At 44.4% G+C, this 20756-nt stretch overlaps 2 long non-coding RNA genes across 3 annotated transcripts in view; one reads left to right on the plus strand and one right to left on the minus strand.

The window, feature by feature from the left end:
• Nucleotides 1-20756, minus strand: part of LOC108349921 (uncharacterized) — a 40299-nt gene that overhangs the window by 17554 nt on the left and 1989 nt on the right. For both annotated transcript variants that reach the window (XR_001836535.3, XR_005500505.2), the window contains exons 2-3: nucleotides 14503-17862; nucleotides 13249-13330 (exon numbers count right to left, since the gene is read on the minus strand). This is a non-coding gene — a long non-coding RNA (uncharacterized LOC108349921). The remainder of the gene's footprint in view (nucleotides 1-13248; nucleotides 13331-14502; nucleotides 17863-20756) is intronic.
• On the plus strand, nucleotides 487-4272 carry LOC134485816 (uncharacterized). Its single transcript, XR_010064035.1, has 3 exons — nucleotides 487-546; nucleotides 1812-1928; nucleotides 4091-4272. It is a non-coding gene; the product is annotated as an uncharacterized LOC134485816 (long non-coding RNA).

Below are 20756 nucleotides of genomic sequence, written 5' to 3' on the forward strand. Positions count from 1 at the left end.
TTAAATTCTTTACCTAGTTTCCCAGCAGATGCCTAATGTTACCATAATACAAAATCAAAACTAGGAAATTGGCTTTTGTATAATGCTGCCGATTGAACTACATACAGACTTTAATTTTTGCTGTGGTTACATGTGTGCATGTGTGTGAATACAAGCATGTGATCCTATTTCTATGCAATTTGATCATGTTTGAACTCACTTTTAATTCATAATGGAATCCCAGAGAGATCCCCTGGCAAGACAACTGCCTGGCCTTGTACTGAGTGAATGCAGTCTGAGCACATGAGGATTGTGCACATCCCTCGAGGGAAACTAGAAGAATTCAAATTTAGAAGAAAGCTGCTTTGGGTGAGGGGTTCACTGAACAGAACCTTCCCAGGAGCCCTTTGATTGTCTCAAGCCATAGAATAGAATAGAATAGAATAGAATAGAATAGAATAGAATAGAATAGAATAGAATAGAATAGAATAGAATAGAGGGGAGAAGGCAAGAAGGAGAAAGTGCATCCGTCGAGTTCTAATGGAGTTCTGAGATGGAGTCTTTGGGGTAAGTATGCCACTCAGAACTCATTATCCTCTAACAAGGAGCTTCCTCCTTATTTCTGAGAAAATCAGAATCAGGAGTCTGAACCCAGAGACTCGTGAGATGTTCCAAACAATGTCTGCTGGGAGAGGTTGTTTGGTAGCGAGAGACCATTTGAAGACTCTCTGTGAGGTGGAGAGCTGCTGTTTCCTAGAAGAACGATTTGGTATTGTGTTTTAAGTTGACCGTGTTTACCACTCTTCTGCTGCTTACCACTCTTCTGCTGCTTCCAAACTCCATTGGTATTTGTTACCACCATCACTACTTGGGGTTTGCTCTGCCTGGAGGAGTTAAGGAAGCCGTGTAGAGAGTCAATTTGGAGAAAATGCTGGAAGGCAGTAAGTGTGGTTCAAAGTCTGGACACCAATTAAAACGGGAAGCAGTAGGACTGCACCATGTTCAACCCTTTAACAGGAATAGGTTAAAATGAGAAAGGCAGTCCCCCAAATCCAGTACTCCATACGACGTCACCATTAAGTTGAAAGCTTTGAGGTGCTGTCTGAAGTAGGGAGACGGACTAGATGCTACCCCATATCTCTGTCAACTTTAGTCATTTAAGGGGCTTCTTCTGGCGCAATAACCCACAAGCTAAACTGCCAAACTCAAGTAGACACTTGAGTTTCTTATATTGCTCTCTTGACAGTACTTAATTCAATCAATAATTCCTTTAAAATTCTGTACGAGTCAAGACTAAATAAGAAAAAGAGAAACCACTTGATATTTTAAGCAAAAGGGACTTAGTCTTAGGAACCAAATGCTTATCAAAATGCTGGGAGGTGCTGAAATGCAGCTGAAACTCCAAGAATATCCATCGTAAGTGGACTTCAAGGGGCAGAACATCTCTATCCAAAGCAAGAAGATCTGGGAAGGACTCGGAGCAGCAGCAGTGTACTGTATGGCTACAGTCTCAGCATTAACAAACTGCCACTGTCACCATGACAACCAGCAGCCATGACGCTAGCTAGAAAACTGCGGTTGAAAAGTTCCACACCTTCACATTGTGCTTGCCTAGAGAAAACGCCCCCCCCCCCGCCCCGGCAGCAGGACTACACCTTGCCTCAGTCCCACCTTCTAAATGTTGAGTGGTACTTATTGGTGCAATGCCGTTTGCACCCTGCCCTGTGACTGTGTTGTTGTGAGCTATCCAGGAATTAAAATAGAAAGGGTAGAAGGTAGGAAAGTGCTCACCAACTGTCCCCAACTCAGCACTCTCTTGCCTTCTGTTACAGCGCAACATCCCCTCTCTACTTCCAACCCTGTACTATACGATCTGCCCTGGGTGCGCCATACATGTCCTTCCTCTGGACCATGCCTTACTGTAGTCTCTTTCTGGGAAATTGCATTCAGTAAGTATGCAACGTTTTCAAAATTACCATCTCCAGCCAGGCCTGTTTCCCCAGTTATATTCTCACCTATGGAATCTCTGTACCCAGAATGAACATGTCGTAAACCAGATGAATCAGTTCCCATCCCCAAAGGCATCTATCTAGACTTCTGATTTCCCTATGGTAATGGCAAGTGGTTAGATATAATCGATCTGATGTTCTACGCAGGAAACCTAGGAATCATCCCTAACTCTTCTTCTGCCTCACTGACCACATCTAATCAGTTGTAGTCATAGAAATTATATGCATCAAGTCTCATCTCCCTACCAGACTTCTGGAGGGGGCATCAAAGCTGGCTGCCTAACCTCCTGCCTGAACTTCCTTCATAAACTCTCAGTAAACCTTGGTAGAAGCACAGCTCAGACCTCCGAAGTCCCAGGGGCTCCATATCCCTTTAGGATGGAGTTCAGAACCACGAATATGACTTTCAAGGATAACATCCAACTTTGTGCTTCTCTGGACTATGTTGTTCAAACACTGGAATTCTTCCATACTTTGAAACTACCTTCCTACCTCCTATCAACTGAAGGATTAATACTGAGTCTTTTCTGATTAGCCAAAGCTTGTGCCAGTCAGATCCTTTAAAGTGTGGATGGCTGTACACTGCCATTGTTTTTATTATGAGAGAATTATCTCATGTCTGTGCCCTGTGTCTTGGAACTCTGCTCCTCTCCGCCCCTGGAGTATACTGCTTAGGATTATTACAGTGTTCGTCACTAATCAGACCAGCTCAAATACTCCAGCCATGTCCCCAATGAGGTCTCCTAAGGACAGTGCTCTTAAACTTCATGGTAAGGGGTAATTGTATTCTAGATAGAGGTGATGGTACCTACGGTTGTGATCAGCTATTCTAGGTCAGGGCTCTCTCAGTGTTTGCCTCGCCTGGCCACATGTGAACACTGGGGTTCTGTTGGACTGGTTCCTAGCGTGTACAGCAAACAGTGAGATGGTAGATGGACATGCTATGCTTGCTTTGTGCAGGAGCTGGTCGGGGGTACTTCAAGAGCAATCTGCACCCATAGAGGTGCCTGGGAGACCAGTGTAAAAGCCATCTCTATTAAATTTGTCAGTTCTTGCAAGGCTTGGCCAAAACCTACCTAGTGCTCATTTGGCCTGGGCATCCACAATATTAATTTAATTCCTGAAAGTGAGAGTTAATGGGCAGGGAGTACCAGCTAGTAATATACGTGAATTCAGTTGAGGACTATAGATATAAAGATCTCCATCTTCTAAATGAGAAAGCTGGGAGTGCATAGAGGTTAAGCTAAGTGGCTGAGCCAAAATTCCAAGCTCCCAGCTCAGCACTTAACTGCTAGCTAGAAACCCTCATCCAACCAAGGCGTTGTATTACCATATTCTAATGTGAAAATTTCATGATTTAGTCAATATAGCGATATTGAATAGATAAAAATCTAAGACAGTATTATAAGGGCTATGAAATTTTGCTAACACAATTGTTAGTTCAGCCAATGCTGAGAGACCGGCATCTCGAAAAGCACCGTTGAAGTCAGGTGAATTCTCTTCCTCCTGAGATGGCCTGTTATTTGATGCCTAGCAATTTAGTGGGAAAATCGTTGGGGCAGATTTATCAGAACTCAAGGGCATTGCTTATCTAGCTAGCTGCAGGTACATAATTGAGTGAAAATAGTCGAATCTAAGAAAAGTTTGTATGGTCCTGCAGCTCTCATAGGAAGAGGCTGAGTAATATCTATAATCGAGCCAGTTTAGAGGGTGAGATGGCATACACTTTAAAGTTTGGAGTTTATGTGTTTATGAACTCGTACTCATGTCTCAGCTGTTAAATTATTTTTTTTTTATTTTGTCTCTGTCTATCTCTGAAAATTTTTCTCACCGTTTTCCCATCCATTCTGTGTTCTAACAATTCTGGACTCTTCAGCCCTTAAAGGTCTCGGAGCCTCCAGATCCTGTTGTCTTGGAGCATCCTTGTCTCTGCCCCTCACAGTTTTAGCTTAGGAATCACTGCATTAGCTTACAAACAACTTCCTCCAGGAGATGATCCCTAAGCCCTGACTGTACACTAGCACAACCTCCTGGATGTCCCAAAGCAAAATCTTTGTGAGTCATTTTGGTGGTCACCGTTTGGGGCCTGTTCTTCTTTCCAGACCATGTGCCCCATAGTGGAGAGGTGGCCTCGGTACATATCCTGCTGAATCTGCAGGGCCCAGCAGAGAACCTTGAACATGTGGGCAGCTTCATAGCTCTCAGAGAAATGAACCAGAATCTACACGTAGCTCTTCAAATTACTTCACATTTGCTGTTAATAAAGTATGTCTGTATTTAAAATTGATCATTGACATTTTCCAGAAATTCAAGTGAAATGATTGTTTAAATGGATTAAAATTGGGATTTGCAAGCAAAGTTCATGTCTTCCAGGATTTTGCTTTATTGTTTTTTGAGACGGGGTCTTATTATCCCAGGCTGGCCCTGAACACCTTATTATTTTGAAGTTGACCTTGAACCTCTATTCTTCCAACCTCTACTTCCTGATGGCTGAGTATTAGCTTGCCGTTCTGTTTGGTTTGGGCTTCTTGGTTTTTGTTTTTGTTCTTTTGTTCTTTTTCTTCTCTAACATGCACATGTAGTGTTTGATTGATCTCTGGTTCAACATGTCTTGAAGTTTTCATTCCTCAGCTTGCTTAGTGATTTCACAATGTTTCCAACAGACTGTGTGTCATTCACAACCTAATGTTTCCAACAGACTGTGTGTCATTCACAACCTAAGGACTGCTAGGGAACCCAGCTTTCAAACGTGGTGCCCAGTGATTTCAGCCTGAAAGGTGATATGTCTGTTTTTCTAGAATCTCCTAGTCTCTGGAATGTGCCCTGGCAAGACTTCCAGTCCAGACTTCTTAGGATCTGACTCACTTGCCTCTGAGACGCAGTCAGAGACACTAAAATGGTAACAAGCCTCTTGGCTCCTTGACTTCAGACGCCTAGATGACTGCTCTGGAGACGAGCACGTATATTAGCCTAGCTAAGCAGACATCTGTCCAGAAGAAGAGGATTGTCCATGTGACACAGGCACCAAGCTCTGGAAAGCCCCTGAAGAACACTGCTCAAGCCCTAAGCAGTGTGACTGTTGGCCAATGGAGCTCAACACTTGTTCATCCATTCAGCATTCCGCTCAGGGAGCACAGGCTAGCTCCCGTGATGACCAAGGACCAGTGACCATGTCAACCAGTAAAGATGGCCGTCTTGTGTACACAAGTACACATGTCCTTGTAGACAAGTAGACATGGGAGTGTGCTTTGTAAAGAGGAAGCAGCAATCAGCCTTACTCTGAGAGCCAGGGAGGGCTTTTTAGAGGAGGGTCAGTTTGAATTGGCTTTGACTAAGGAAGGGTGGGAAGAGAAACTAAAAGCACAAGATACCAAAATCCCACAGAGAAAGGAGACTCTGTGTTCCCAGCACCCCAAGAAATATAATGTGAGTTTGATGGCTTCCTCTGGAGAGCTATGGAGAACTTTTCTGTAGGATCATGGTAACTTGTTTTTCATAGGTTGATCCTGATGACCAGTACAGCTAATATCCGTGACTCCTAGGGCCCTTGTTAATTCTTGTTAATTGTTGCCCCAGACACCATGGGGGGATGGGTTCCATTCAAAGACTCCAGGCTGTGTAAAGATCTACTGGCTTTCAGTATCCAAAAATACTCCCTCAAATAATCCCCCACAGGGTCCTTGTTTCTCTCTCGGTATCTGCAGTGCTCTGGCAATCCTACAGGAACCACACAGATAAAGAATGGATCTGAAAGACACCATTGAAATCCTGATAGGGCGGCCATACCCACCTAATGCCCCAACCTAATAGCCCCAATCCAACTTCACTTATCTTCACCCAACACCCACCAGCTCCACATTGCTTCCTTGTAACTCCTGTTCTCTCTGATGACCTCCCTTCGTGTTAATGCTATTCTTTTCTTTGTTTTAAAAATAAAACCAAAAAAATCAATTTATTAATGTGCAGTGAGAGCTCTGCTTGCCAAGGGGCTCGTGGCAACCAGAGCTGGATGTTCCCTGCAAACAGTCACAAGGGATCTGGCTCTAGGCTGCTAGTTAGAAGGATCTAGAAGCTGCACAGCATCAGAGAACCCACAGTGCTCATTTCCACACAAGCATGCCGTATTCTTGGTCCAGCCTGGAGTCTGACTAGGCTTCTAGTCAGGAGTTGGTCCTACCAACATGAGACAGTAGAATCTTCTTCCACCACCATAACGGCAAAAATTATTAGGGGAAGGAAAACTAAATCTTGTAGGGAAAATAAAATTAAAAAAAAATATTCTACAAACAACTTCCTTAGGCCCAGAATCCTTTGGAGTTATGTCCTGAAATGCCATGCTTCCTATCAAAAATGGTTTGGAACTTTTAAAGGAAGGGCTTTGAAGGTTGGACATTTCTTCCTCCTGGAGGAAGAGGAGAATGTGAAAGTCTGCTCTGAGTCCCTGCCCCTTCCTGCTGTGGTTTGCTCTGGAGTTATCTGCACTTTGATGCTAATTCCACTGCTCCAAGGACAGCTGCCTAGTCACTACTCAGGAATCAGGTGACGTCACCGGAAACAGGGCAGGTACAGGATAGAAAGAGGCCTGTCATTGGAGGAGAAGGAAGGATGGGCGGGAGAGAAGTTTGAAGGAAGAGGAGGAGACTGGAACAGAAAGGAAGAGACAGGCAGGGAGGGAGGGAGGGAGAGAGAGAGAGAGAGAGAGAGAGAGAGAGAGAGAGAGAGAGAGAGAGAGGAAGAAGAAGAAGAAGAAGAAGAAGAAGAAGAAGAAGAAGAAGAAGAAGAAGAAGAAGAAGAAGAAGAAGAAGAAGAAGAAGAAGAAGAAGAAGAAGAAGAAGAGCCGGGCTTTGTATGTTTAAGTGGGCAATTATATCTTATCAATTGGGTCAAAGATTATTTTTTGTGTTGTGTGTTCTTTTATGTGACAGTTTGAGTGTAAGAAAGTGTGCAGGGGCAGGAGACAATGGGCCACTGCAGAGTTGGGGTGTGTTTCCACCAAGATATCTATCAGATATCTTGGGACACGGAGGCGCAGAACTAGTGGGGTAAAAGACAACTATACCGTTTTTTATTTTTATATTTTCACAACAACACTTTCCTTCGTCCTTGTTTCTTGGCTCTTGTCAGGTAATTCTCTCACCACCTCTGAGTGATGTCATCCAGGCCCATAGCACATAAGAGAACAGAGCAGGCTGGCTCCAGGGTAGAGGAACGTGGGAAACGGTTGGGCAGAAGCGTCTTAGCGCATGCAGCAATAGAGAGTGGGTCAGCAAGACTGCTGAGGTACTTTTCGTCAAAGGTGGTCACCAGAGAAGCATGTCCCCAAGGAAAAGGCTGCCTTTGCATCCTAGTCACATCCAGTGGTTCCTAGCCACCGGAAGCATGACCCTACGGAGGTGGTAATGGATCGTGGAGCACAGTAGCTGGGCCTTTCGTCAATTAAGTTCCTTGTTCACAAAACTTATAGGTACTTGGTCCCTGAAAGACAGATTTCAATAAACCTTCCCCGAATGAAAATGAACGAATAAATGAGTGAACAAATGAACGACTACTGGTACTGGTATGACTACTGAAATAGCACGGCAATCTCAGTTTCAAGCCTTCAGAAACAAGCCTTTGAAACAGATCATTCTGGAAATATGCTTTATTTTCAAGTTTATACTTTCAGGCTGAGTTTTTTGGACCCTTGGAGGGAGGTGTTTCAAGTTAGGGCAATGTTCCCGAGTCATAGTGGCTATAAGTTGAGTAGCGTAAGAGATGTGGGCACAGAGGGATCCTGTGCTCTAGTCCTGGGCACATGCCATGCATGCATGCTATTGGCTATTTCTCCAAGTCAACCCAACCGCGGACTGTCTCGTGATTGCCTATGGGTGACGGAAGGAGATGAGAGGACTAGTGAGTGAAGATACAGATGTGGGAGCAGATGTGCTTTAGCAAGTAGACAGAGGTCCAGAGAAGGCAGTTAGTGAAAGCATATCAGAGATATCCAGTGATTAGGGAAGGGATATAAACCATGGGGTCTCATCCGCGTGACTTCTCATCAAGTGTTCAGTGAACACAGCCAGACTCTGAAGTGACCAGTCAGTCCAGCTACTTCACTGGGGAAAACGCAGGCAGCTTTGCAGTTTGAAGTACAGTGTCCCAACAGAATCTATCAATCTACTCAGGACGCTCAGAACCATGGCCCTCAAGATGTCTGAAATGCCTGAGCCAAGTTGGCCAAGGCCTTAGGAAACATTGCACGCAGCTGAGAACAATGCGTGTTGGCAGAACCTGTTGGTTGTATTGTGTGTACGGCCCAGTTCAGTCGCAGAGAACCACAGACAAGCTGTCTGGAAACGAGAGAACTATCGAGAGCACTCAGGAATGAGTGTGTCATCCTGAATCCCTGAAGTTTCATCTAGTCACATTGGACTGAGTACCAATATCAAAAGACTCAAGAAGACCTGGGTTCAAAGCCAGATTCATCAAGTCAGCTCATGGCCTTGAGCTGTTCAATGAACTATGACCTTTCCATCTGTAAAATGACCTTGGGAAGCTTTCTCTCTGCTTGTTATTAAGATTTCAGGCATCACACTCCAAAGAGCCCAATATTAGGCATACAGGTATTCAACCAATAACACCTATTATGACAAAGACTATTTTTATGTTATCATTATTATTGTTCACAGATGATGTAAACTAGACTTGGTTTTGACATTTACTATTTTGTGTTAGCCAGATTATCTAGCCTCTGTGGACCTCATTTTTCTTATATTGAAATTAGAGAAAATATTACTTAACCTGGCATGGTATTATACGAATCAGAGTTAATCTCAGAAAGCGCCTAATTATGGGCCTGGATCAAAGTAGTCCTCAGTAAAGGCCGTCTATGATCAAAGCAAGCAAGAAAAGTTATTGATGTTGGTTCCTATAAATCAATTATTTCTAAGCATCATGAGCCCCCTGAATTATTCCGTGGAAGATAAATTCTCTTTTAAATCTAGTTGCTCTTTTCTGAGGAACCTGTGGGCTGAGGCTGAGGCTGGCCGGAGCCTCCTTCACACTCCCCTTCCCTGGGATCCTCCTCCCTCTGTGCACTTTCCAGGGAGACATTTCCCAGCCAGCCCCAGGTCCCCTGAGGAGAGCTGGAGCAACAGGCCACTGTTCTTAAAACTGCTGCTGAATTTTCAGACCATGAGAGTCCCATCTCGCTTCATTCTGGGCTGGCCCATCCCCAAGAGGAACTCGTGCCAGGAGGTGGAGGAGGTTATAAAACCATTTTGTATCCATCCTGTTTTTAATTGATTTCACAGCAGGGGAAGAAAAATCGAAATCTTTCCTTGTAACCTTTCCATGAGGGAGGCCTCCTCTGGTCAGGAAACCCAGCTGGGGAGAGCTGGGCTCCAAATGTGTGCTCTCAGTTTTCTTCCCCAGTCTGGAAACCCCTCTCTGCCAGTGTCCTATGCGTGCCAATGATTTCTACGGGTTCTCTGGGGAACCGCTTTGCACACTAGCTCCTGGCAGAGGAAGCCCTGCCTCTGTCCACACCTGAGCCAATCTGGTCTCCATCTAAGGTTTATCCACAGGTCTGCTGGAGCACTAAGTGCCTTAGCTCTGGATTCTGTTCCTGTTGGCTCAAACCCACAGTGAATGCCTGTAGGAACCCAAAGTCTCTGGAGGCTTTTGTGGATTTTTGGGTGGGGGCAGAGATAATTACCTTTGGTCTCAAATTTTCTGCATCTTGGGGCAGGAACTTGGCCCACAAAATGATGTGTGGAGTCTTTTGTGTGGAGTAAGAGGTTGGAAAGAGTCACCACGTGACTCGCCACAAAGAAAACAATGGAAACATGTGTGCTTGATTCTGTTCTTAAAAGATGGTTCCACCATGCAGCCTTGAGTGAGGGAATGGGTGGTTTCCCTGCATTTGCTAACTACATGCTAATATTACCATTACCTCTAGAGAAAAAGTTAGGTTATGGGGGACCCAGGGTACACAGACTGACTGTGTATCACCCAATCCTCTTGAATCTTGCACTGTTTTTACACATATATTACATTACACTTATGTCCAATATATTGCCATATCCTATATACTATCTCCTTTAATTTGTCTAAAATGGCTTCTCGAACACTTTTACTGCTTAGCCCATCCTTGAGGGCTAATTTCAAAATGCCTTAGCTACTTGGAAGGTTGAGAGACTAGGTGACCTTTTCACCTGAGCCCAGAGGTTTAGACTAGCATGGGCAACACAGCACAAATTCTGTCTCTAAAAGAAAAATTAATAATAATAATTAACTATTATTGTTGTTTTGTCTTCTTTTTCCTAATTACTCGAGCCTCAACAGTCCCCTTTGCCCTATGTAAGCTCTGACAGGATTTCCAGTCAGTCTTGCTATGGTTGGGCACGCTCACAAAGAGTATCCAGCATTTGTTGCTTCCTCATGGGTGAAGACTCACAGCATGTGGCCCAGTCAGAGAATGAGGTATAAGGGCACCTGAGACAAGTCTAGGGAAAGGTGCAGCTATCACAAAATGTCCTTTAGAATTGAGTCAAGCCCCTCCCATCACTCTCATTGCTCCGTGACCAGTGGGAATTTCAGCTGTAAGAAGCTGCTTGTCAGTGAGCCCATTACTGTCTTGCCTCTTGCCTCCGTTGCTGAGAGAGCTTTTCCTGGAGATGCATGTCAGACCATTAGATATGATAGGAACATGTAACTCTGGACCACTGTGCATTAGGTGTCTGAGCAAGACTTGAACAGCTCATTTTCTTCACTTAAAGCACAGTAAGAAAAAAAAAAAAAAAACAAAGCTTGAGGTGCATATTCTTGCCCAAACTTTGAAGACATTTGAGGAAGCAAATAGGAGGAAACCTTCAAGGAGGCAGTGTTGGCACAGAAGGAAAGGGTGAGGCTCCTGACAGCAAAAGGCCCTCATTAAGAAGTCGTCTCCAGTCTCCCGGGGTTGGGGATTTAGCTCAGCGGTAGAGCGCTTGCCTAGAGAGCCCAGGACACTCCTCCCATCTTTCTTTGACAACGAAACCCCCAAAGAGTACCCTGTTCTGCCACTGAGGTACTCCACCATATGCCTTGGGAGGGACTGGGAGGTCTTAGTTCCAGAAGACCCTCTAGAGCAGTGGTCTTAGCTTTCCTAGTGCTGTGGTACTTTAATACAGCTCCTCAGGTCGTGGTGACCCCAACCACAAAATCATTTTTGTTGCTATTTCATAACTGTAATTTTGCTACTGTTCCAAATCATACTGTAAATATCTGTGTTTTCTGATGATCTTAGGTGACCCCTGTGAAAGAATTGTTCAACCTCCAAAGGGTTCCAATGTAGGAAGTCTATCTCCAAGGGACAAAGATTCTAGTTTTGTAGACAGACTCTTTTGCCACCAGTCCTCATTCTGGGAGCTCTGCCTTTCTTCCAACCAAAACCTAGATATCTGTGTCCCCCAGACTAAAATGAAGTTGCCTTTCTTTGTTGTTCAAACTCCCACTTGTCTGGATTGGTGGGACAACTAGTCTACCAGCCAGCGTCTTCCTCTACTACTCCCAGGAGTCTCTGAGGCACTAGCCCAAGTGGGCACTTGTATTTTTCCATTGTTCTCATAGCCTCAAATTCAATTCTAACTCATTTCTCCAGGATGTGATTTGCCCATCCACACAGTCGCTGAATGGGGAAGTCACTAGAAGCCTAAGGAGGCTAGGAGGTAATGCTTTCTGAGCATTCTAGAAGAATATTCATTGTTACCTGGGGTTTGGAGATCCTCAAAGTCCAACCTCTCTGGCTGCCCCTACCTCAGTAGAAATCCTTATTATAGGTCAGCTATCATAGAGTCTAGTCCATTGTGGTTTGAGTAGGATGTTATCCACTCCCAACGCCCCATGCCCCACCTCCAAACCCACAAAAGCTCATGTATTGAAAGCTTGTCTTCCAGCTGGTGGCCACCATACTCTAAGCACAACTGCTGGTCACTGTGTCTGTACCTTCTGAGTACTGGGATTACAGGTGTTAGCCACTGTTCTTAGTTTGCCTTTCTCCATCTTGTTTTTAAGGTTTGAGCCAGATCTCATTACCAACTCAAGCAACTCCAGATCTCAAAATCTCCTGCCTTAGCTTTCGGCTTCCTGTGTAGTGGGCTTAGAAGCATGTTACAACACCTAGAATTTGTAAAAGCAGAGGACCAAGGCAAAAGAAGCACTCAGAAAAGGACATGGGATGGTGGGAGATAGGTCAGGTAGATACTACACAGCCAGCTTTGAAGGGACAACAGGCCAAGGAATCTGAGTAGCCTTAGAAATGGAGAAAACCATCTTTAGCGTACCTTAACTATAACCTTGTGAGAGCCATATTAAAGGTCTGACCTGCATCGCTACATGGATACAGTCATGATTATCCAGAGAGTCCCTGTTACTTCATTGCAGCAGCAAATAGATAACTAATACCGGGATACCAATGGTCCAGGGTGAGTCTTAGCTTGAGAGGCTCTTCCTGTCTCACTCTGCCTCTGCCATGTCACTCACACACCGCAGCTGCCACACTCTGGTGTACCATGTCACCATTTTATTCTAAGACCAAGTTGTGTTATTTTGGTGTAACCATATTGTTTATCCTGGTGACTTACTAGTAGGCAAGACACTCTCCGTCCCAGAATGAAAGTGCCCATCTCTGGAAACCTAAATGACAGCTCTCTTTGCCAAGAACCCCAACTACAGCCCTAGCTCCCTTGGCTAAAATAACACATACTTGGTATCCTCTCATGATGGTGCCTCTCAAGAGGGCACTTGATGCCCTGAAAGGCACCTCAGTTGTGGATGCTTCTCCACTCCACCTTCTCTGTATTCCAGTCACCATTATGAAGGAGAAGACCAGGCCCCCACTTGCTCCACTGACACCTATCTCACCTCCAGTCCAGGTTTCAGAACTAGGGTTGGAGGAAGGATCTTTCTAGAGCCTAGTCACCCTCCTCCTGCTTATAAGTATTCAATGGCCCCCACTGCTGTTCAGATAAAATACAAAACCCTTACAAGGTCTCCAACCAAGGCCCCTGATTCACCAAGTGCCCAAACCTCTGGCTCGTTTCCCACATGGAGAACCAGTGCCCAGGTAGTTCTGGCAAAAGGATATATGTAAAGTCTTGGAGGTGTGGTGCAGTGGGATGGGCTATGCAAAGCAGATCCTCTTGGTTCTGTGGCATCAAGTAGGTAGGATATAGTCGAGGCTGTCCTGGATCAAATTGTGTTACTCCAGCCCAGCAAAGGTCATATGTTAAAATCTTACCCAGTCTATGCACGTATGACCTCCATTGGGAGTGTTCTGGCCGATCGTGAGTGCATTGGGGCCCAACGCAGTCATCGGGATTCTTAAAAGTAGGAGTGAAGAGCAGATGTAATCAGTTAGATGATGTCATTCTGGAGAAGAGTGAGCTACTAATATAATGTGACTGGTGTCCTTATAAAAGAGAAACGTGGATACAGGCACACATACTAGGAGTGTGCCACATGCAGACTGAGTTTACAGTATACAAGCCAAGAACTAGCAGAGCTAGGAGAGAGGCCAGATACATGCGCCCCACCCCCACCCCAGCACACCCCACCCTACCAGCACCCCACCTACAGAGGGAGTGCGCCACAGCCACCCTGAGTCTCAGAACTGCAGGGCAGTATGTTTCCGTTGCACTAAGGTGTTTGATTACTGGCCTGTTGTTATAGCAACACAAGTAAACAAACAGTGGCCTCACTACTTTCTCATTGGCTTCAGCTTCTCTACGTTTTGATACTAGTAGAGGCATAGAGTTCTATGGGTATAAATGTATATGTCAAAGTGTCGATCTGTGTGAGCAGCAGTCCATAGAGATTATTAAGTAACAATTGAGAGTACCAAAGTGGGCTGCTACAAACTCATTCAGAATGGCACACTAGCCAGCATGCCCCCACGGGCTGCTTTTGTTATCCTCCCCTTCAGACATGACGATGAGGGCTCCAGAACTCAATATCCTCTAAACATTAAGCTTCCCAATGAGAACAAAGCACAGCTTTAATCTCGTTGCTTGAATGTCTTTCTCCCACCATTTATTCAAGCTCTGTGTTCTTTTAATTAAAACCAAAATGGGCTAGACTCCTTGCAACTAGTTAAAGAGAGATGAAGCCAGCCTTAGCACGGCAAATCCTTGCTTGAGAAAAGAGTTTTCCAGAGACCCCAGGCAGTCACCCATAACTCCCTAGCCAAGTGAGCTCTTTCCAGCTGGGGAGGCAGCAGGCTCATCCCTGGCTGAGTTTTCAGGGTTGAGCTCCTGGGCTCCAACTGAAGTTCCTTTTTAGATGGGCAAGGGCACAGCATAGAAAGCTAACTCGAGGGCTAGAGATAGGCTTGCTTCCAGAGTCCCAAGCCCTCAGGGGAAGCCACAGGCCCTGTGACACTCAAGGATGTGTGCTGGCTTTGTGTGAAGACCCAGCAGGGGAGATGGAGAGGAAATTGGAGCCGGAGGAACTAAAAGGAACTAGAAAGAAATCAAAAAGGTAGAAGGGAGCATACCAGAGGATGGAAAGAGGCATCAGCTTTCAGATCCTGTGTCCTCTGATCAGGCAAGAGAGACTGTCTTTAGGATCCTCAAAGTAGACTTTGCTGACACATTCACCCACCCACAGGTGGCTTGTATTTCAGTAAGGTGAGATTTCCACATGGAAGGATCTAGAAGTGCCATGTAAGGGCTTGGGTGATTGTCAATCCACCTCTTTGGGAAAGCTCACCGTGTATCTGTTGGCTTAATCTGTGCAGTAGCATTGAGACGTGTATGCAAGGTTATTGTTATCTCTCTATTTTAGAAGAGGAAACCGAGCCACAGAACAGCCGTGTAATCTGTTCACTGTCCTAAAGCTGGTAAACGGGAGAGAAAGAGTTTGAACCCAATCTGTCTGACTCAGAGACCACATTTTTCCATTGTGTACCACCCCAGCTTCTGAAATGAAAACCAGTACAGTGCAAACTTTACCACCGTGGCTGCCTCAGCCATGCACAGCTCTCTAATTGGGGATTTTAGGCTGAGCGTTTGTTTTGAAGATAATTAATGAGAAACATTCAGAACCTTGGCCTCTGAGCACCTCCCAGTGTCCTCCAGTTGGGCTTAGTAACAATTACTCTTGATGCACTGTGCCTTCCCAACCCAACATACACACACACACACACACACACACACACACACACACAAGCCTGAGGTGGCACGCAAGTCAATAAGGTAGATTCTGCCTCCTGCAATTCAGCCTCCTTACTTTAATACAACCTTTCAAAGCAGGTCCTCTAACTAACTGGTGGTGCCGTTCATCAACTATCATTATTTAACCACAACTACAATACGATAGATAGGAAATCTAGCCTGCTTTGTCATTTGAATTTGCAGACCCCTTTCTTCCAGGAAAATACTATCTAAGCTTCTAAAAAAAAAAATCAGTGAAGTTACATAATGGTGTTAGTAACAAAAACAACCATGGCAACTGCTTCAAAAGCAACCAGTCTTCTCTCAGGCAGTTGTTATGGGTTGGAACCGAAGACTACCTCTGCAAATTGCCTGCTTCCTGTTATGTCGAGAACACCATGACACAAGAGGGATAGGGGTCGGATTGTTATTGTAAAGTCAAAGTGTCTTTGCCCCGCCATTGCTATCGTCATCATCTCAAACTCGGCAAGCAAGGAAAGTTCCCAAACACCAAAGAAGACAATAGAAAAGCAAACCTATAACACGGAGCAGATGCTTCAAACGACTGGTTCACAGGGATGTGGCGGGCATAGGTGCAGAGCCTTAAGATCCCAAGGCTGTGCCTTGGGCTGCAAGGTAGAGGAACCAGAACTGATCTTGGTGAATAAAGCTACAAGGCAGGTGGGGCTGTCCCCTCCATAGAAAGACGGCAGATGGGGCTGTCCCCTCCATGCAAAGACCAGCAAATAAGGACCAGAAGAACTCTGTCCACTGGTGGAAGGCGGTGGCAGGAAGTTGACTGTCTGCCTGATGCCGTGGGTGGCAGAAGAGGAGACCTCCAGAAATCAAACTCCCAAAATTGTGCCATGTGTGGGAGTTCGACAAAGTTCCCTCTAACCGTAACTGAAGAAAGTTATAGTCAAAAAATAAACATTAAAATTATCTAAGAATGGAGCCAGCAGAAAGAGTGAAAACCAAGTCACGAAGACAGGCCCGTGGGACTCTGCAGGAAGTGGTTCCTACTGCAGATGCGCCCAAGATGAAATCCTTCTCACCACATGGAAATACAGTCAAAGAGGACGAATCAGTAGCGTGTACTGTCCATAAACTATACCTAGTGTAACAGTGTGAAGGGGTTTCCAATAGGGATCGTTAAAACATTCGAAACCAGAGGGGAAGAAAGGCGTTATCAGAACAGTAGGAAAAAGGCATTCGAATGCAAGAACACACAACCACCACAAGGTACAGTTGAAAAGACATCAGCAAATGAGTGGGGAATGTAAGTACGGTGCAGTGGTTGGGACAAAACTAATGGAGAGGAACAAATTTCCTACACAAAAGCAGCTTCACAAAAATATGAAGAACCTCCGAATATAGTAAGAAATGTTTAAGACGTGTTTGAGAGGAAATTGTCTGAATGCTACTTAGAAATGCAAAGGGACAGTTGAAGCAAAGGTGAAAATACAAGCTTACTTCATGTACAGGTAGGTATGGGATCAGAAAAAGATTAAATCACCCCCGAGGGAGCCTGTACATGGAATTTTAAAAATTATCAACAGAAGGTCCTTTTAATTGAACAAGACTTTTAACTTACTGCAGGAAAGATAGAGAAAACAATTAAGGAGAACTCGCCATACTAGACATTAATTTACAATAAGTCACAATCATTAAAGGAAGTTACTCAAAGCAAAACACTATTAATCTGGAATCTGCACCCAGCACCTGGCAAATAAGCCAGGCGGAGTTGTCTCTAGGCAGTTTTTCAAGGGAAGAAATGAAAGGAAACAACCTTTAAAAACAGACGCAAACTGTAGCAGACAGGATCTGGGTCTGTCCATAGTGGTAAAGTTGGGCAGTAAATGTGTGAAATACAGAATCTGTAAGTTAAGCTTAAAAAAAAAAAGGTCTTTGGACCATCTAAACTTCTTGGCAACAACGTGTGTTACATGCATGTATCATGTGTGGCAATAATTCACGCAAGGTTTATGTGTATGTGTCACATGTGACAAGGGTAGCATGAAGGGAGGAAGAAGTAGTAATACACAGGCTGTGGGGGGGGAATATATTTTCTGAAGATAACGTTTCTGACAAGTTAAACTTTCTTATTATGGCAACCACTACAAAAATAAGTTTAAAAGGGAAAAAGTTATGACCAATAAGCTAAGAGGGGAGAAAGTGTCAACGAGGGGTGCAGAGGGTACCTGTAAGAGAATGGAGGACAAGGGATGTGAAGAAGGACGCCAAGAGTCTGATCAAGGCGACAATTTTATTTTTCCCCAAGGCTGAATTTATACCATAACAGGGGTAACAGAGGGAGGAGGGAAGTGTGAAACATTTATGCAGGCCAAGGACACGGTATTCGTGTGGTCAGAGAATCAGCTGATGTTGACAGGATGTCAGAAAGGTCACAGGTTTGCCATATCTAATAGCAGGATGTTGGTTTCTCAGAAAGGTGACAGGTCATCACATTGGGTATCTTGACGTCAGATGTACTTCTCAGCAAGAGAACTTTATCATATTATTATTTATCTTGACCACCAGATTTGTATTAGTCTTCTGCAGCTGGCTGGGGATTTTCCATGAACCCAGTCATACTTAATTCTAACCATAATAATATCATTAATAATGGAGGGTTTCAAGGGCATCGCTCCCAACAAGAAAGAGTAGAACATGTTTTTCGGTCAATGAATCCAAAATCGGACCTTAAAAATCAAAGAGAGAACGAAGACCGATTGGAGCCATTAGAAAGCAAATAGCACGCTATTGTGTTTTAACCTGATTATGTCAATAATCTTATTAACTGTAAATGACCAAACTCTGGAAAGACAGACACTGCGGAAAAGTTAAGGAAGGTGTGCTGAAAAAGCAGTAATTGTAGGAAAACCACTGGGGCTGTATCCATCACCGTCAGGTGGAAGGGCTTTAAGATGATGGTTTTCACTAAAGACAAAGGAAACATTTCACTACGGGGCGGTCAACTGGCCACAAAGAGGACAATCCTGCCAGCGTACACAGTTGTCCACCGGTGTCTGTGGGCACTGTTTCTAGTGTCTCCCTGTGACACCGAAGTGTGGCTGTTCAAAGCCCCCTGTAGAATACGAGCTATACTTAAGCCTGTGTGCTCTAGATTACCTCTAGGTTCATTGTAATTGCCAACTCGACACAGCCAGGAAAACAACCTTGCCTGTTCTGTGCAGATGTAGTTTTTCAGACATTTCTGATCTGTGGTTGGGTGAACGCACAGATGTATAACAACCCTTGGATTCTGAGGGCTGTTTACCCGAAGTCAGAACTTTAAAAAGAGACCAGTGAGGATCTGAGGCCATGACTCTGCGGTAGAGCGTTTCTGGCATGGGTGAGGCCCTGTGTGCAATCTCCAGTACTGGGAAGGGAAGAGTGAAACAAAAACAAAGAGGAGAGAGGAAACGCAAAACTCTGACACTTGCTCAGTGATTTACAGGACAAATGGAAAACCAGGGGCAACACCAAGTGCTGACCACACCTAACTTAACACATGGCTTCCTACTGACTAAACACTAGGATGCCAATCGTACTCGTCATAAACCAAGCCTCAATATATACACTGTTTAACAGAAACAATATAAGAACTGTTTAACAGAAACAGTTCTTATTGCATTTCTTAATAAATAATAAACAATGAATAAAGGAATAAATCAGAATTCAGCAATCAAAACCACATATCTGTAGAAGGTCTACATATTTAGAAATTGGAGGGCTAGGGCGATGGCTCTGTGCTTAAGATCACTGGCTGCTCATTCGGGAGATCTAGGTTAGATTATAGCACCTATAGGCGTGGATCACAGCCATTGCAACTCCATTTCCAGGAAATTCAATGCTCTCTTGGTCTCCATGGGCACCAAGCATGCATATGATTCATGGACACGATGCAGACAAAACACCCATACACATGAATAAAATCAAATCTTTATATAAGTAAGTCTTTAGATATCAAGAAGAACACTTTAGGGGCTGGAGAGATGGCTCAGTGGTTAAGAGCACCAATTGCTCTTCCAGAGGTCCTGAGTTCAAATCCCAGCAACCACATGGTGGCTCAAAACCATCTGTAGGGGTTGGGGATTTAGCTCAGTGGTAAAGCGCTTGCCTAGCAAGCGCAAGGCCCTGGGTTCGGTCCCCAGCTCCGAAAAAAAGAAAAGAAAAAAAAAAACATCTGTAATGAGATCTGATGCCCTCTTCTGGTGTGTCAGAAGACAGTGACAGTATACTCACATACATGAAATAAATAAATAAATCTTTTTTAAAAAAGTTTTTAAATGTTTACCTGAGAAAAGAAAAATAGGGGGGAACTCTCAAATAGAAAGCCCAAACTTCCATTTCAAGAAGTTGCTGGGTTGGGGGGTAAACACGGAAGAAACAAACTTTAACCAAAATAGAGTAAATCTATACATTGATTATAATTAAAATTACTGGACAAGGGGAAGAATAACTAAAATTTCTGGAAGAAGACACAATGTCTATAAAACCTACAGAAATCAGTCTCTGGGGTGGTCTCCCCTCCCACTTTTCAGGAACATATTTTATTCATTGACAATTTTCATACATATATACACTGTATCATTATTCTATACAGCTCAGTTTTCTCAGGACACACTTGTAGCTTATAGTTTTTGCTACCCCTTAAGTTCCGGGCAGACCACGATCTCAGCCCAGACCCACCCAGGTTCCCTGGGATTGAGGATGAAACACACACACACACACACACACACACACACACACTCACACACACATTCACACACATACTCTCACACACACACACTCACACACATACACACACTCTCACACACATTCACACACATACTCTCACACACACTCACACACTCACACACATACACACACTCTCACACACATACACACACACTCTCACACACACTCTCACACACACACTCACACACACTCACACACATACACACACTCACACACATTCACACACATACTCTCACACACACACACTCACACACACACTCTCACACACATTCACACACATACTCTCACACACACACACTCACATACACACTCACACACATACACACACACTCTCACACACACTCACACACATATACACACACTCACACACATTCACACACACACACACACACACACACACACACACACACACACACACACTAGCTTATTTTCATATGCTTTAGCTCAATGGCTGGGCTCTTCTAAACCATCCTCAGCTATTGCACCTTCTTTTCCAGCTAAGCACCTTAAATCTGCCCTCAGGATACCCCCAGGCCCAGTCTGGGAAGTGGCTAATGGCCACTTCAGCCAAGATCTCACATGGCTAGTGACTCTTTCTCTCTCCAAAGCATGTTGAATTCTTTCTCTCCTCCCTTGTGTTTGCTAGCCTGCCTGCGGGAAAACTGGAAGGTACCAGGCACACATATGTGGTAGCCATACACACAAGCATGCAAAAACTCATACAAATATAATAAAGGTTAAAGATGATCTTTTTGTTTTTCAATACAGACTTTCTCTGTATATCCATTGCTGTCCTGGAACTCACTCTATAGACCAGGCTGGCCTCAGACTTATCGAGATCCACTTGCCTCTG

This window comes from Rattus norvegicus, chromosome 2 (assembly GCF_036323735.1).
Source record: "Rattus norvegicus strain BN/NHsdMcwi chromosome 2, GRCr8, whole genome shotgun sequence".
Lineage (NCBI taxonomy): Eukaryota > Metazoa > Chordata > Mammalia > Rodentia > Muridae > Rattus > Rattus norvegicus.